At 36.6% G+C, this 17,971-nt stretch overlaps 1 protein-coding gene across 2 annotated transcripts in view; it reads left to right on the top strand.

The window, feature by feature from the left end:
- Positions 1-7,558, top strand: part of LOC131069043 (pentatricopeptide repeat-containing protein At5g16640, mitochondrial) — a 56,311-nt gene extending 48,753 nt beyond the window's left edge. Inside the window, exons 3-4 of one of the 2 annotated variants that reach the window (XM_058004355.2) lie at positions 3,311-3,478; positions 6,650-7,558. The gene's annotated coding sequence lies outside the window, so the exon portion shown is untranslated. Of the gene's footprint in view, positions 1-3,310; positions 3,692-6,649 lie in introns of those variants that run through there. The other variant, XM_058004354.1, reaches the window with a different exon arrangement.
- The last annotated feature ends 10,413 nt before the right edge of the window (positions 7,559-17,971 follow it).

The following is a 17,971-nucleotide window of genomic DNA, read 5'->3' as shown; positions in this document are numbered from 1 at the left end:
TATTTGCACGTTTATGCAAGGCATAAACACATACTTCCAGTTTTTGCAAGGCATAAATTGGAGTAGAATTCGAGTTTCCTGACATTTGATAAAGCAAAACATCTTTTTGACTCTGCAACCCAGGATAAGGCACTGGTCAGTGTTCAACCCATTTTTAATCAAGCCATCACAGTGTTTCAATTTCTGTTTTATGCAAGTAAGAGATAGGAGTAGGTTTAGAAGTTAAATCAATCTGTTTCAGATATTAATGCCAATCTGGAATAGAGAATAGTTCAGTTAGAAGAATACAGTTGTAATCTGCTTAATAAAAAAGGTACACCTGCCTAGGTCCTGCAGAGCCTAAAGTGAAGGGAATTAAAACCAAATTGGTTATTTTGTCAGTTGGCCAAAGTTGATTGTTGATCCTAATCATAAAGCTTGGCATACTTTTAGGGCTCAACAACCTGCAATTTTGAGCTCCAACAAGTCCATTGGAAATAATTCTTGACATTATGGTTATTAGGATATCAATACCATTATTGCAGCATTATTGGTTAATGTCACAACTCTATTATTATTAACAGCATATTAATATTCTAATAAGGAATTGTTTTTAGTAGTAGTTTATTTTGTAGGAGAGGTAGGAGATGTAATGGAGGGGTGATTAAGTGACTCGTAATTGGTTCGTTCTAGAATGACCCAGGGTGGCGTCTAGGACCTTGAGGGCCCTTACCTTGAGGAGTCACATAACCCGGTTACAATCTCTTCCTTAACTTAAGACTTGTTAGCAAGGGAGAAGAGGATTTGAGGGGTAAGCTAGCATGAGCCACCAAGTGGAGCAAGAGGTTTGAAAGAGGCAACCTCTCTTGGGCTTGGTGTAGAAATGGCTCTAAGCAAGCCCTTCTGATCTCCTCCCCCAACTTTGATATGTGTAGCATTAATAGTAGTTTAATTAGGCATTTCACCTAACACTAATGATGAGACAAATATATATATATGTATATGCGTAGTTTTTCTTGGCTTGTGTGCAGGATCTATAACTATGAGCTCATTTTATACTTGATATATGAATTTATGTTTTTAACACTTGGCATTTGTGTGCCTATTGATAATGCAATGAGTACCACTTTTCTAAGAAGATTTCTCTATCCTTTTTCAAAATATCGATAACATTTTTCTTTCCCCCTTTTTTGGAGAATAGACTCTTGATGTCTTGCCTCGACTAACTCTTGCCTCCGCTAACACATTCTCAGACAATGGTTACTCTTCCCACAAAATTAACATGGGTGTAGATTTCACTAATAGTAAGATGCATGACCTTCTCTACAAGTAGAATAAATCAAAGAAGCAACAGTTATGATAAATTGTGACTTATGCTTAGATGTGATTTTTTGCCTTAAAAAGTTGCAAATTGTGCAGAAAATCAGAAAACCTTACTTTTGCCAATTTCATTAAACTAGTGACTTATTCCAATTTTTTGGAGATTTTTTCGACCTGGCTGAATTTTTGCCTATATAAACAATTTCTTTTTGTTTTTTTCATTTGCAGCAAATAATTTGACTTTTCAGGGAATTTTTTGAGTACTTTATCAACATTTTCAGAGCATTGGGATGGAAAGCAATGTATCAACAATGAATAAGAGGATTTCAATAAAGATTTTGTGTTACAACAGTTTGATTCATCCTCGAAGTACACAAATTCATTATAATATTGCCTTGTTTCATTTATAAATAATAAAATGTAATGCCCAAGAATCTGTCATGGGTAACACAAGCAAAATGCAGCCAACAATTTTTTTTAAAACAGAAAAACACTAGTTGGAATTTGGAGGTAATGCAACACATGCACATGTGTTGTCACCACATGCAACATTGCATGATGTTGAACATGCGCATAAGGTATGCATTGGCAACACATGAAGGGAAGTAAGACAAATAAGAGTGAGGGAGGGGGCGCACAACCCCATGCAGAACACTCGACGTTGCATAAGCTTATTAAGAGGTGAATGGTGTCAACATGAATGATACATAAGGGGAGTGACATCCACATGGTGTCCACCCCTTTGGGTCCTTTATATGAGGTGACAGGGATATGCCTCCCAAGGCGTAATCCCAAAATCTGAACATGTCTAACTGCATGACTAATTAAGCAAAAGCATAAATCAATTTACCAATAAACATGTTAAATAATTATTACGACTAACATAAATTGAGCTTTTCCTTTCCATTATAATAAAAATCAACCACTAATATGTACATGGGTCTATGTTATCATTTCAAAATTCAACTCAAAAGTAAATAAGGGGGAGAGAGAAATTATTCGCATTTCAACAATTAGCAAGAGTGAAAAGGGTTGAAGATTGTATTTTCCACTTCATAATAATTCCCATTTTAGAATACATTATATAACACTGATTATCAAATAAACATGCATTAATTATTGTTAAGTTCTTTCAAAATTCTGTGATCAAAATAGAAGAGATGGAGATATGATCTGAAAGTTGTATTTTATCTGCTATAGCGTGTTTTGAAGATGCACCACGCTTATTAATTTCGGTGTGTACATCCTTCTCAATGTAAGCATGCTATATAAGTGGATGAGGGGTTACTTAGTGAAGAGATATGTCTTCCCACGTGGGAAGACACATCTCTTCCCTACGTACCTCTCACCACAGTATATAAACTAGTCACCATTTACTTATCTGATCGGAAGGAGTGCGACTTGTTTGAGAATCGCTTTACCACCCGATACCATGAATGGTGTAACCATTGATCAAACGCGATAAGTTAACTTTGGTTTTATTTATCATTAGTTAACGTTAACATATTAGTATATGTAATCAGATATATATATATATATCGGAAGCATGAAATAGTACGACTGACATTACAAAATTTAACAATTATTTTTGTAATTCTATTGTATATCAAAACTTCTATAACCAAATTACAATGTTATTTTTGTAATTAAATCAACATTCTATTTGATTTACTCTTGCTAACTACAAAGCATTAAAACAATGCATTTACTTATTTTATTTGGTCGAACATTTGTTTCAAAATATTATATACACAACATGACCAGCATATAATCTATATTAACATTATTGCCAACATGTTAATCTTCATCATATTTTATAACTGAAATGGTTTTATGCTCATAAAAACCCCTAAATCGTTTCAGTGCAATTAGCAATCATTACATGCATACATATATTATTTGAAATCTAAACATAACTTATTAAGAAATGATCTACATTTTTTATGTTATTCAAAGACAATAGGTCCATGGAAGAAACTCTAATCTTATTTCCTTTTGTTATTTTTTGTAGGCACCAACAATGAGGAGCGGCAGTAGTTTCAAGAAAGGCAGCAATGAGTTTCAATGGAAAGGGGTTGAGCTCTTTTCTGGGAAGGGGCCACAACTGCCCCACAAGGGTTGTGTCTGCCCAAAGAGAAGGCTGCAGGACTCCGTTCTCTAGGCTCCCCAAATTTTCTCTGTATAAATTTTAATTTTTTTTTTTTTTTTTTTTTATGTTTTTGTTTTCATCTATTACCAAAAGCACAACCGCCCCAAGGTTTTAGATGTATATTTTTGGTTATATAACTTGGGCTAGGCACTCAATGGCTGCAAAAAAAAGTGTCCAAGTGTGGACTCATGTAACGCATATGTTCGCCATATCTAATCAAAGTATTAATTTATCCAGCTCCAACATATTAGCTTCGTGAACAAAAGAAACCTTTTGTTTAGCTTACTAAGCTTTCACTATTTGGTGTAGGGAAAATTACCATGACATACACCCCTAGGACATAGTATCACGCAATAGGTTTGGAGGTCAAAGGAGGGAAAGGCAAATTACAGACCCCGTCCCACATAATAAACATAAAATTATCATTTTCCAAACTTTGATGGCTTAGTAGAGGACAGCTCACAACAATTGTCTTCCCACATTTGGATCCTCAAGGCTCAAACAATTTGGCATTGAAAACCCTAGCTATTTCTTCAAGTCTTCAGTTGAACTTACCTTGGTTCCTCATGATGATGTTCAAGTGCTCCAGGCAGCTTTCTAGGCTGACCTTTGCTTGTTTGACCACCCCATTGACATCCTCATGTAATATAAAGTAGCTTGTGACTACAAACAACATGATGGTGCAACTTAGGGCTTGGGTGACATCAAACGTGTTCTAACAAAGGATTTACTAGGATTAATCAATATTTTGACTGTTTACGAATGGATACACATTGATAATTGTCAATTTTCCTTGCTATTCTCCACATCATTTAAATTCTGAGTTTTGGGTTGGTGAGCTCTTTGGAAATGTAATCTACAAAGTTCTTTGTAGCTTGAGAGGCTACAACTTTCATCCACCAAATTAGTCCTCCTTCTCCACTACTGCCTTCATCTTTTTTGTGCCCTTTTTGCTGCTATCACAAGAACTTGAGGCTATGGAATGCCAATGTTGAGAGCCTAGAGTGCCACCACCTTGTTAGGGTGCTCCCAAGCATACCTAGACACTCCTTAAGATAATGGGCAGCCTTTCCAACGATTGAATACATTTTGCCAAAAGTCCCATACATTACCTCATTCATGTACCTTGTCATAGCCTTCACCATCACACAAAGTTACTGTTGTGACATAATCACACATCGCCCCATTGCAAATGGGGACCCCCACTTTTTTGTCTCCTTTCTAGGATATTTGTTGAGTCGTTTAGCTATTATCTTTTTTGGAAGAAGTGCAAAATTGAAAAAATCAAGAAAATTGACTAAGGAATGGAAATACTCTTGTCATTGCTAGCAATCACTGCTGTCTATGCTAGCAATTACTTTGTCAATGTTCTCAATCACCTAAGTAGTTGCTGGAAATCACCTTGCCTTTGCTTTTAAATAATTTTGTCATTGCTATTAATATCTCATGTTATTGCTTCCATCAATTATGAGAGAAGAAAGGGTTATACTTTGAACGATACACATCATTTAATCAATGCAATCAACAAGGAAGGATGATTCATGCTAAATGACTACATCCCAACGCTGGAACTCTCAACAATGCAAGTCATTCAAAATGGAGAGGCAAATGGCAATCTTGATAAAGTGAAGTGTATTACATTCAATGCCAGATTTTAAAATTCGAGAGAGATTGCAAGTATCAAATGCAATTTGTTAATTGAAAATCATGAGGCATTTAATTTCATAGTTTTGAGCTCAAGGTTGAGCTATCAATAATCGTTGCAATACATTTAATATGGAGTGCTCCCCTTGCAAATGATTATACAGTGATTTCATTTAATGACCAAAAATGTGAAGTTTGAAGTTGTTTGGCAGCTCTAATGATATCTTATTCAATGAAAAATCGCTGAGCAAAATGATGCATTTGATATATGATGAAGAGCTGGTTTGGTAAATGCAACTTGTTGAAATGGATGGAGCCTAGCAATGTTCATTTAATGGTTCAAATTACAAAACTAAGAGTTTCTTACGTATGTCAATTGCAATAATTTAACGCATGTCACCTTGCATTGACCAATGATCAAAGGTGGCAATTCAAGGGGGCTTCGATTTTCATTATATGCAGTTTGGATATATGATTTTTTAATTGCAAAACATTAAATAAAAGATCGCTAGCTGCCTGTGATGAAGTATCGAACCCCAAGAACAGCTATAAGCCCCAAATTGATCAATTTGCAATCGATTTATTTCTGATTTTGATAACTGTACTTCATCAGTGACTTGATTTCAGCAAACTCAGTCTTAGAGATCAGCAAATTCATCCCAAAGGCTGAGCGATCTCAGCTAAAACTCCAACAATTCAATTAGAGAGGCCCAGGGAATTCAGATATGGTGACTTTATTCTGGCTAAACAATTAACATCAGCGATTCAATTCATATGGCAACAGCGATTTGATATATCAGCCAGCTGGTGATCAGCGACTTCATGTTCGAGTTTGTCAAAATAAGGCGATATTGATTTTATCATCAGCGATTTGATACATTAGAGCGATCAGATTTTCTAAGTTTTATCAGTCAACTACATCAATCGCAATGAGGGTTTCAAGACACCCAAACTCACTCAGCCTATGCTACCATTTCAAATACATTCATCAGCGATTTTACATAGTGAGTTTGGCCTCTTATTCTATGATTTTGACCTCCCAAGTTGGCGATCTAGGGTTCTGATTTTTGAATCAGTTGCTTTCAAATCAGATTGAGTGTCTTCATTTGGAATAATTTTGTGCATTTGAAAGAGGTAATGCATCAACCACATATACCCATTTTGTTTCAAACCAATTTCATTGTCAAAGTGATGTTATTGCTTGCTGATGTCACTACATTTATCTGATTGTCATCATTATTTTGACAGCACCATACCGGTTCGAGTCACTCCATAGGCCAGCTCATTGACAGAATTTTGGAGGTTTTAACGATCAATTATCGATGTTTTCATATTTTGATCAATTCACATCACAGATGTGAGATAGATCAAACCCTATGTTAGAATATATTTAGTTTTGTTATGAGGGTTTCATCTTCATCTTCATTTTATTAGGGTGTTTTGATCCAACATGAGGTCAAGTTCATAATTAAGGGTTTTCTAACTTAGCTTAAGAGATTGATTATCTATTTGCAAGCAAATGCTATTACAAAGGACTAACTTAGCCAATTCTTACAGATAAAGGATGGCTGGAGCAAGGTGAGTTCTCATCAAGAAGGACATTGCACTTCAAGTCTCTACAAGGTAGTTGTTAGGATCGTCAAGTCACAAGCAAGAACATGGCGTCCAAGGCAATAACACCATACGCCTTAAGCAAGGACAAGGACCAGGGACGGCATCAACATGATGATTCATTGCAACACTTCAATCTTTTAGAAGGATACAAGGAAGTTGTTCGAAGGAAAGGATTTCACAAAGCATACTTCAATTAAGGAGCAACTATCAACATCGAGCACTTAAAGAATCATTGTTAGTACAGCCAAATGAAAGCTCCAAAATGCAAGTGATCAAGACGAGATAGTTTCAGAAGAGTTAATCAAAGTTAGAAGATCAACTTGAGCGAAGTCATCATCGTATTAGGAGCTTGTACATGTTGAGTATCAAGAGATATGCCTCATTTACAATTATGACTTGTGATGAGTTACAAAAATCGAGCAAGATGAGGTGGCACCTAGTCATCACCTATCCAATCATATCATTTCATTTCATGATAAGGTGTCCAGATTCAATGAACCTGACTCATCCATCAAAAGGAGATAACTACTACATGGGCACAAAGTTCGATGTACCTACCATCACCATCTATTGGTTGAATTTTCTAGTATGGTCATTCGTCCCATTAATTGTAAATTTATCACTGGTCAAGCATTAAATGCTTTGCAATGAGTGTAACAAACCCTAATTAGGGTTTCTATCTTTCGATCTTGGCCATTGATTGTGAATCAATCTGAGCCATTGATTTGTAATGAGAGCACTATGAAAAGCTCCACTTCTTCATTTTGTAGGGTTAATAGTGAATAGAGAATAGATGTAGAAAATATATTAGAGTAGAGTAGAAAGAGAAGGCAAAGACTGTTGCCAAGACATTGTTGCAAAAGACATGTAAACTTCATTGAAAAATGGTGAATTCTATGCCTAATTTTCATGTTGTTTAGGTGAATGGAAAACTTTGTGTATGATCAATGGTGAAATATGTATATCCATAGTATTAACACCTTGCTGATGGTAAAGTGCCTTGCGTGGTCAACTAAAATCATTCAACTAAAGCTTAATTTCAATTGTCATTTCTTCATTGATATGCATCAACTTGATGGCGTCTATGCTTGTGGAGGTGATATGAAAATCATAAAGCTATCCTTAGAAGATCACACTAGCCTTGTGGAGATGTTCATAGCATTTCAAAGCAAGATTTAGTTAGAGTTTCATCAAAGATCATCTATTACTCTTACATTCTTAGAGTTATAATAGCTTCCTCAACCCTGTCCTTTTTCCCTTTTTTTTAATCCCACGTTCAACATCATTTGAGCATTCAAGTATTCAGTGTAAGGCCACCATGTGATACCAACAAAATCACATCACACATCATTGAAGCTATCCAACAAGTCAAGACCTGACATAAAAGAACCTTAAAGTCATCTCAAGTGATCCTTATGCAAATCTTCAACATTTGTGAGTCTTTACTCAAGAGAGGATAGAGTATTCAATACTTTATTCTGTGTTCGATAGTGCATCAAAACACCATCAACAGTTACAACCCAAAGAATGAAGGTAGGAAACAATTTCATCTTACCAAAGAGCCATCTTTCTTATAATCATGCCTTGTAGTTTTTTTCGTGAATGGGTTATTGATTAGTCTTGACTCTTTACCACTTGCCAACGATAAGTTCTCCAGTACTTTACCTTGATGATTCATCAATGTATTGCCTTCTACATGGTCAATTGCACTTCCCATCAAAACATCCTAAACCTAGTCCTTTATAAGCCAATATTTTTTTATACGTACAGTACACACATACATATCTATTTGTATTTGGATTTCCACAAATATGAGTATATGAAATGTGTACGCGTGCGCGCGCACGCACACACACACATAACTACAATCTCGATCATTTTGAGTAGTAAAATAAATAAAAAAGAACAAAAAATTAAATGAGTAAATATCTTTTTTTGCTTATATAATTTGGGTTAGGCTTCCAAGAGCCACATTTTTCTTTATCTAACCCCATATCCCCTTGTGGCTTCTTAAATGCATTTTCTGGTTAAATTTAAGTAGCTGGAGTGTTCCCATTCAATTTTAAAATTGTGATAAAAGAATAATTTAGAATCTTCCCCTATTTTAGTGGAGCAACTACTGTTTAGGAATTGAAAATAGGGTGTGGAATAAATGGGGGAGCCAAGAAATAAGCAGCAACTACATACTGAGAAAAATGTCAAATGGCTCCATAAATTTCTTCACCTCCTTTTCATTTGCCTAGAATTTCTCCCTACAAATTTTATGCACAAAAATTATTATTAATACTATTCATTCATATGTGGAAATAAGCAGTAACTGCATATTTTTAGGATGATTGCTTAAAATTAAGTAGCAAATTAAATATTTACCAACTCCACAAATTACTTCAAAAAATTTGAGTAGTAGCTATGTAAGATCCATGATGGATTCTACCCAATATTTTCAACTTTACCCTCTGAATAATTTTGTCAAAACAGTTTGCTTGTTTGATCAGAGAGAAGTTTCAGTAGGCAATGGAGTTGCTTATTGTTTATTGCAAACCTTTGTTTATCTCATAGAGTTTGCACATTGCATAAATAATCATGAAGTGTTGACAAGAATGTTCTTAAAGAAATTACAAATACAAATTAAACATGTATCTAACCTTAATATGTCTAAAGTTTACATATATCAATCTGAATCTTATAGCAGCAACAATACAACACAATAACTCTTGTAATATTTCCTTGACCAATCTAGGTCCAGGGAGAATATGCTTGAATCTTCCATGAACTCTCCACCCTTCAACTCGTTCAATGAAAGTGTCCACAAGAAGCACCGAATCATCCTCAATCTGTCCTCTTCTCACTGTGTTGGAGCTTAAGGGAATGCACAACAAAAAAATCTTTAGTTTAGGGCCACAACCTGTCCCTCTAGACTCATGCCTATGAACGGAAGAATCCCACGAAGCTATAGTAGAAGCATCTAACTCAAACTACTTCCAATCTCTTAAGATATATTCAGCATTAACCAAAATAGGATACCACAACTCCTTAGGAGGTGCCCATAAGATTCTCTGCAAATATTTATCACCTTGATTTGAATAATTTATTCTCGCGCCACAAACAACCCTAGCGACAGAAAATAAGATGAGAGACCCAAACAAATAAGCTTAGTATTATCAATATTGAAGATAAACTCTCATGCCACTATATGAGGATTAAAGATTTCGACCAATATCAAAACCACATAGGAGAAAAGCTCCTCCCAAGTCCACACTTCTTAACTCTAACTGTAGGAAAGGCGTCCAAAAAATACTTCTTAATTAGCCCAACTTCTTTGGCGTCACAAGGAAACAATGTACTTGTTGTGACCATTTCACACATCGCCCCATCAAAATGGGGACCCCCCCTTTTTTTGCTCAAGTCCTAGTCTCTTAGTCTAATATCCCTCTTGCAAGATAAATGAGTGAGTTTGTAGCGTCTAGATGTCTTGAGAAGTCAAGTCCATTGCGAGTTCAACTGAAGAGTGTGAAAGACTGCTAGATAGGGAAACTTTTAAGTGCCCCTCTCCCAGAGAGAATTTCACTCTTGTTGCCTCAAGTCAAAGGAGAAATCATATTCAAGATGAGTTTTGAGGTCTTATAGAGACATAAGCTGAGGTTCAACTCAAAGGGCGTTTTCAGGCAGCTGCAAGTGCTTAAGGTTAAAGACGAAAAACTTCAAGTGCTCCTCTTGAGGAGCAAAATTCACTTCAAATGCCCTTAGTTGAGAGCGAGGTTGTTCCATGAGCCTAGTTCCGACAAAGTTGGAGTGAACTTCATGTGCCTCTCCCTTAGAGCAAAAATTCCTCCTAAGACTTCATGTTGAGCATGGTATGATGCATTAGAGTTGAGAGAGTGAGTGAAGGAGAATTAGAGTTTTGATTTGAAATTCACTTTAGGTGCATAGCCTTAGGAGCGAACTTCAGGTGCATAGCCTTAGGAGCTAACTTCAAGTGCATAGCCTCAGGATCAAACTTCAAGTTCATCACCTCAGGAGCGAACTTCATGTGCATCATTTTTGGAGCGAATTTGCCTTAGAAGCCTTGTTTGAGTGTGAATTGAAGTGTTTGAGTTGTCATGAGTGAAGATAATGAACATGATTTTGATTTGAAGATCACTTCAAGTTCTCCTTTTTTGGAGCGAAGTTTACTTCATGTGCTCTTTGATAGGAGCAAATTTTCCTTTTCGGCCTTCATGAGGTAAGTTTGACATGTTTTTGTGAATGAAGGTTTGAGTCAATGAAGCAATAAAAATGATCGAGAACGAGTTCAATTTGACTTCAAATTCACTTCAAGTGCATGACCACAAGAGCGAACTTCAAGTGCATGTAATTTGGAGCAAACTTCAAGTGCATGGGTCATGGAGCGAACTTTACTCCATGTGCTCCTAATTGAGAGCGAATCTACAAGATTGCTTATAAGACCATTGCTTTGAGCTGGTTTGATTCTTATAAAAAGTGATTTTGAGTTAAGATGATGATGAAAGGCGAGGTTTAAGAGTAACTTCATGTGCACCCAAAGTGGAGCGAACTTCATGTGCATGGCATTTAGAACGAACTTCATGTGCATTGGTTTAGGAGCAAACTTCATGTGATCCTTGTTGAAAGTGAAATCCCTTATGTTTGAATTTATTTTCACACTTATCAAAGGGTAATTGAAACACTAATTTGGCACCAAAATAAAATTCACGTTTCAATGAAAATGTGTTTAATTGTCAAAGTCGGCCAACATTGAAAATTAATAACAAAATTTTCTTTTTGCCAAACCAAGTCGGCCTTCACCTCAAAAGACACAACTTTTGCCCTAAGCACCTATAAGAAGGCATTCGAACAATCATTCAAACATCAAATCAAAACATTTTCTTCCTCTTTAAGCAGGGAATATCATCAGCAAGCAGCGGATATCATCAACAAGCAACAAATATCATCAGCAAGCAGTGAAGTTCATTAAGATCGACGAATTTTAGTATCGAGATTGCAGATTCAAGGGCGAACTTGATCATTAAACAACATAATTCATCTAAAAGGAAGCGAATTTCATCTGCAAGTAGAATTATCACCAACATATTCATCCTAAGGAGCAACGAATTCATCTCTACAAGGGCGAATTTATTCACTCACACTTAGCAGTAGCAAGTTCCTCAATCACATCATTTGATTGATAGAACTCATATCAGGTTGAATCATAAAAAAATAGGGGTAAGTGCATCATATTGATTGATAAAAGATCGGGTGCAGGTCTGAATGGAATTGAATATTGATCTTTTTAGTAAATAAGACCTCAATTCATTAAGAAAGTGCAAATGGGTGAAAAAATCAATTTTATTTAGCATCTTATTTCATATCTATTTGAATTTAAGATTGATTTAAATCAATATTGTAGGTTATTCATTATCATTCTCATAAGTAAATAGGCTTCATTACATTAATATTTCACATATCTTTCACCACTCTCCTAATTTACACATCTCTTATAGGTGAGGGATGGCAGCACCTAAACCTAGTGGGATTGTGAACTGTGAAGCACTCATCAAGGAAGACTCAAGGAGCGGTACATTAGAAACCAAGATCACCTCTCATTGGAGTAGAATAGGAGACACCAATCTTGGGAAGTTCAACACTAAGAAGTTTCGGAGTCCGTTGTACACAAGTGAGCCTATTGCTACAATGAAGAAGATGATCGATAGCGTGATCATAAATGCAACTGGCTTCCCTCATGTGGTGTGATGCTATGAGTTAATTGTCGAATATGCCAAACACTATGATTCCCCCTCAAGAAGAATAGTGGCGAAGGATGGAAGAGTACTTGCATATCTCTCGGAGTCAGTAATTAGTGAAGCATTTCATCTACTCGAGCCTAAGGACATGATCTGCGTGAGTGTGGAAGGAGCTAAGTCAGCGCATAATGATGATCCAGAAGCTTGTTTGAGGATCATCGACAAGTTTTGGTTATCAAAGAGTAGAGGTGGTAAGAGCAGAATGCCCAACAGATTACATAGAGTGGACTTCAAAGATGAATTCAAAGAATTCATCATGTGGTGGGTGCACTTGAGACTTCATATTTCGAGGATTGGATGTTCTCTTTCATAGAGACTATCACTCATGGCAAGAACACAATCAATTGGGCGAGGCTCATCAACAACAGTGTTGATGTGTAGCTAAGAAGACTGATGCGCACTAAAACATTCTACATGAGCTCCTATGTTATATACAGACGTTTTTTTTAGGAAATGGCGAATAGTCTGGGGCAACATAGTTGTCAAATTGCCCGGAATTTCGGGGTTAAATGTCCACTGTATTCTGGCTTCGCCATTGACCACACACCGTTCGATGTGCATGCTCGTAATATTCACCTGGAATCACTCGAACGTGGGTATTAGATCACCTTTGTTATTCTCTAGAAATAATAAAACGACCATGTTCCCAGGACCTAATTCGGCAACGGTAAATCAAATGTTCATTGCACGCGTCGACCAAATTCGCCAATATCAATTAAAACATTATAAGCATTCGAGGACCCATTTCGCCCCGCTTAAATCAAGATGCATTTTGAAACACCCGCGCAATTCGCCAAAAATGTAATCATGGATTGATATAAATACAATTGAAAGTTTGAAACACTCTTTCTTACAATTTCTTTGTGTCTGATTAGTAAATTTGGGAGCTCTCGATTCGCATTCCGCAATTTGAGTTGGAACGTCGAAGTTCATTGTAGGGCGAAGGGCCAGAGTTACAATCCTGCAACACAGGCCCATGCATTCCTAATTCAGAGAATTGAGAAGACATAAAGGTGAGTAATCATTTCTTCATACTTGATAGTATTAGTTTGAACTTTTAATTCGTAGTGAGAGGTCAAGACTCAAGATGTCACAGTCAGACATGGGTGAGACTCCTCAGGGTGGTGAAGGGATTGAGATGTCAGACAAGGGTGAGACTGAGACTTCTCAGGGTGGTGAAGGGTGAAGGGATTGGGATCTTAGACAAGGGCAAGACTCCTCGGGGCGGTGAAACTGAAGAGATTGGGAGGCCATCAAAACGCCCAAAACTTAAAGATACTACCTTACAGTCTTACTTTGGAATTGGCAAAGTTTCTGGTCCATCAACTTCTGCAGTTGCAAAAGCCATTCACAGTAGCTCACCACCACCACAAGGTGGGATTGTCATTGAGTTAAATGCATCAAATGAGGATGACAATACCGACACGATAGATGATGTTCTAAGGGATACACACAATGAGATAATTCACTCGGATGCAAATGCTAGTACTGAAGATGATGTTGGTAGGAAGAAAAGAAAAAGCAAAGTAAAACTGGGGCAGGAGTGGGAGATGACAAGGAGTTTTAAGATTGATTGGGTAGCAAAGTACCCATTCTTTGAACCAGTCCCAAACAATGATGAACAACCAACAGAATGCAGGTGTAAGATTTGTAGCTGGAAAACTAAAAGAGAGAAGAAGATGCAGCTAAAGCTTGACACCATAGAAAAGCATATTGGTAAGGTTTATGAAAAACAAATCATAGATGGAAAGGAAACACCAATAGTAAGATGGAAATCAAAGGAAGAATGTCTTCATGTTAAGTATGATGCAGAATATGAAGAGCATAACCACAAAATGACACTGATTGGTAATAGTGGATTTGGAAATACAATCAAGGCTGGGCTTGAACATGCAGCGAAAGATGCAAACTTGGCAAAGAATGTTCAGATGAGTGTTATTTTTCATATTCTGTCGAGAGGGTGTCCTATGAAAGATTTTCTAGAATATAATAATTTATTATCTTTTTTGAATGTTCCTCACTATCCTATGTCACATTGGTCAATAAACGTTGGATGAGAAATGACAAACTGTCTCGCTGAGGTGGAAAAGCAAATTTTACATGAGTGTAAAAGAGTCAAAATTCATTTCATTATCCATAGATGAAGTTACTGCGGTAGATAACACTACTTGGGTCTCTATGCGTGTGTATACCGTAAAAGAACACGTCCGTCGAGCTCATCTACTTTGTGTTCGTAAAATTAGGGGCAATTCAACAACATAAAATTTATATTTGGAAGTTAAGAAAGCTTTGAATGAAATTGTTGGTATGGATGACTTGACAATTGCCAAGAAGTTGGTGTGTGTTGGAGCTGATGGAGCTGCAGTAATGCAAGGTCAAATGACTGGTCTTTGTGCAAGATTACAAACTAGTATTGCACCATACATGGTTGGCATTCACTGCATGGCCCATCGAATGGATTTAGCATATAAAATTGTAAGCAATTTCCCTATAGTGTCAAAAGTTGAAGATCTGGTCCACGAGCTCCACTCATACTTCTACCGAAGTCCTAAACATTTTGCTGAATTTCAGATTTTTGCTGAGGGAGTAACAACAGGAAAAAAACTTCTCAAGGATGTTGAGACCAAATGGATCTCCTTGCATGGACCAGCGAAACGAGTTCTAACAAAATATCAATCCTTGATCGGACTAATGTATGAGCAATGCCTCACAGTAGACAAAGCTCTTGATCTCTTACATAAGTTAAGTGATATAGAGACTCTGTTAACTTTAGCTAGTCTTCTCCCCATGTTGGATTCAATGAACAAACTTGTTAAGAAAGCTCAAGACAGAACTATGTATATCAATGAGTATAGCACTCTACGTAAAATGACATGCTTGGGCCTGGATGGTCTATATTCATATTTAACAGGGCGAAGCCCAAATTTTTTTAGGTAGTAGATAATTACAGATTTGAATCATGCTGAAATTTTTTTACATTTCAATGCAAAAAATGAGTTATGTGTCTTTGTAAAAGGATTTCAGATACCAATGCACCAATCTAAGACGGGCAAGCGAGGCAGAGCACTACTAGTTAAAAAGGAAGATTTTGACAGGATTGTTAAATCTGTTAGTGATAATTTGAAGTCTATTGCATATGAACTTTCAACTGAGATTCGTGAAAGATTCCCTCGAGAAGAAATACTTGAAGCCATGGGTTGTGTGTATCCTCAATTTTGGCATTCAATTGGAGATAATCCAAATGACGCAAAGGTGTTTCATAAAAAACTAGAGGAATTGATATTGACATTTTCAAAAGATGCATATTGCAATGGACAACCAATAGAAGGAATTTTAAATTCAGATCATCTTAAAAACAATGTAAACAATTTGCATTGTGTATGAAACAACAATTGGTTGACTTGGAGAATCCATTTGAACCTGGATCAATCACAAGGCTTTGGAAAATGGTAGATCAAAGTGAAGTATTGCATATTGCAATGCCAGAATATTTCAAACTTGTTGATTTATGTCAAACAATGATATTAGGTCAGTGGAAGATGAGAGAGTTTTCAATGCATTAGGGCTTTTGAAATCAAAGATTAGAAACAAATTAGACAAAAATTTGGAAACTTGCTTAAGGTTGTTTGTAACTCAATATAATGTTGGAGATTTGCCATATGATAGGGCACTGACAATCTGGAATTCCATGCGTGAAAGATGAGGGTTGTGCAACACTTCAAAAGCTGGTGGTGCTACTACTAGTGCTGAGACAAATGATGGATTGCAGACTCAGAGTCAACATGAAGACGAAGAAATTTTTGAATACCCGACTCAGAATGAAGATGAACCTATTAGTACTAGTCAGTTTCTGGATCTTGAGTCCATTTGGGATATAGAAGCCTCAGACTGAGTCACTGAAGTGAATTAGCAGTCAGTTTATAGGTATTTATACTACAGCTCTTAAGTCATGTTACAATTTGCAATACTATAGTTGTCATTGATGATTTTTTATATTGTATTCCTTGAATTTGTCAATCAGAACAGATACTTATTTCATATTTTTAATTATGAATTTGAATTATTAGTAAACAATTAGAATTTATTTTCTGAATTATTAGTAAATTGGTTCCACATTATGTTGAACATGAAATGCAACAATTTGTGTCACAAGATCCATAAAATTATTCATATTGCATAAATGTTAGAACCATTCTACTGTTCTACATTAAATCCTTAACATGATGTTCATGGCGATTAGGGTTTTGTGTTTGTTTTTTGTCTTAGTTGGCTAGTAAATCGAAGTTGTCGTGCGTTGAAAATATGAGTTGTCCTCTCTCTATTTGTCCATGTCAACATCAAGTGTGGTCAAACGATTGGTGAGACAATGAGACATTTTTAATGTTTCATCTCTAACTCGCAGATAAATTTCATGTTTAACAATTTAAGTGGCGAGTTAGCGAGTGTTGGTTTGGGTTTAAATCATGAGGTCTCTAGTTTTTTGGGTGCTAGCATTTTATGTTAGCGAGCTGGAGATTGTTAATGAAATTGCTTTGGTCACGAGGTCTCGAATTGGTCTGATGCCATGCATTATAGCCACGAGAGTTAGCGAGTAAGTCATTAATGGTTTGTGTGCCATTGCTTGCACCCGTTTATGAAGGTAATTAACATAAAACATCGATTTTTGTTGGTACTCGCTAGGTTGTTGCCGTCAAGAGATAAATAGTTTGAGATTTTATGGTTATCGCTAGCTCGCAGGTCCTTTATCATCAAGTCAGTTTAAGTCGCTAGCTTGCGAGTATTGGGAGACTTTAGTTGTTGCTACCTTGCAATATGTTTTGCACTTGACCATTTTATGTTGCAAGGTTGCGACTGGGTGTGATTTTATGTTATCTCAAGGTCGCGAGGTGTTCGCGGTTAAGTCATTTTAATTTGCGATCATGCGATGTGGTTGGTATCGTAGCTTAGTTGGTTTCGTCGCTTGCTCGTCGGTTTTTGAAGTTGTTTAGCATTTTATGTTTCGATCTGGCAACAGGTAAGTTTTGGTTTGATTTTGTGGTCATCGCATGCTCGCGAGTTTGTAAGTCTAAAGTCAAAAAGTGTTGCAAGCATGCGATGGCGGTTAAGTGTCTTGTTGTCGTGGGCTCGCAAGGGTTTAAGTCAAGTTTCCAGTTGTGAGCTTGCGATGAAATAAGTTGTTTTGTTAGATTTGCAGTGGTCGCTAGCTCGCAGGTAAAGAAAGAATATTACAAATGTTGTTGCGAGGTTGCGACTAAAGCGCTTGATGAAGATCAACGGCTGTCGCTCACTCGCGAGATTCTTTGAAGATTCGTAAAAGGGGTTGCGAGCTTGTGATTAAGAGGATTTGGTAGCATTGTCGCTAACTCACCGGTTACTTTCCAAATTATTATAACCGGTTGCGAGTGTGCTATTAAAGATGGGGATTGACACATGGACTTGTTTGTCGGGTTCTGTAAAAGTTTTGAAT

This window comes from Cryptomeria japonica, chromosome 4 (genome assembly GCF_030272615.1).
Source record: "Cryptomeria japonica chromosome 4, Sugi_1.0, whole genome shotgun sequence".
Classification (NCBI taxonomy): Eukaryota; Viridiplantae; Streptophyta; class Pinopsida; order Cupressales; family Cupressaceae; genus Cryptomeria; species Cryptomeria japonica.
The sequence above is the reverse complement of the archived record's forward strand: the minus strand, read 5'-3'. Positions and strand labels throughout refer to the sequence as shown.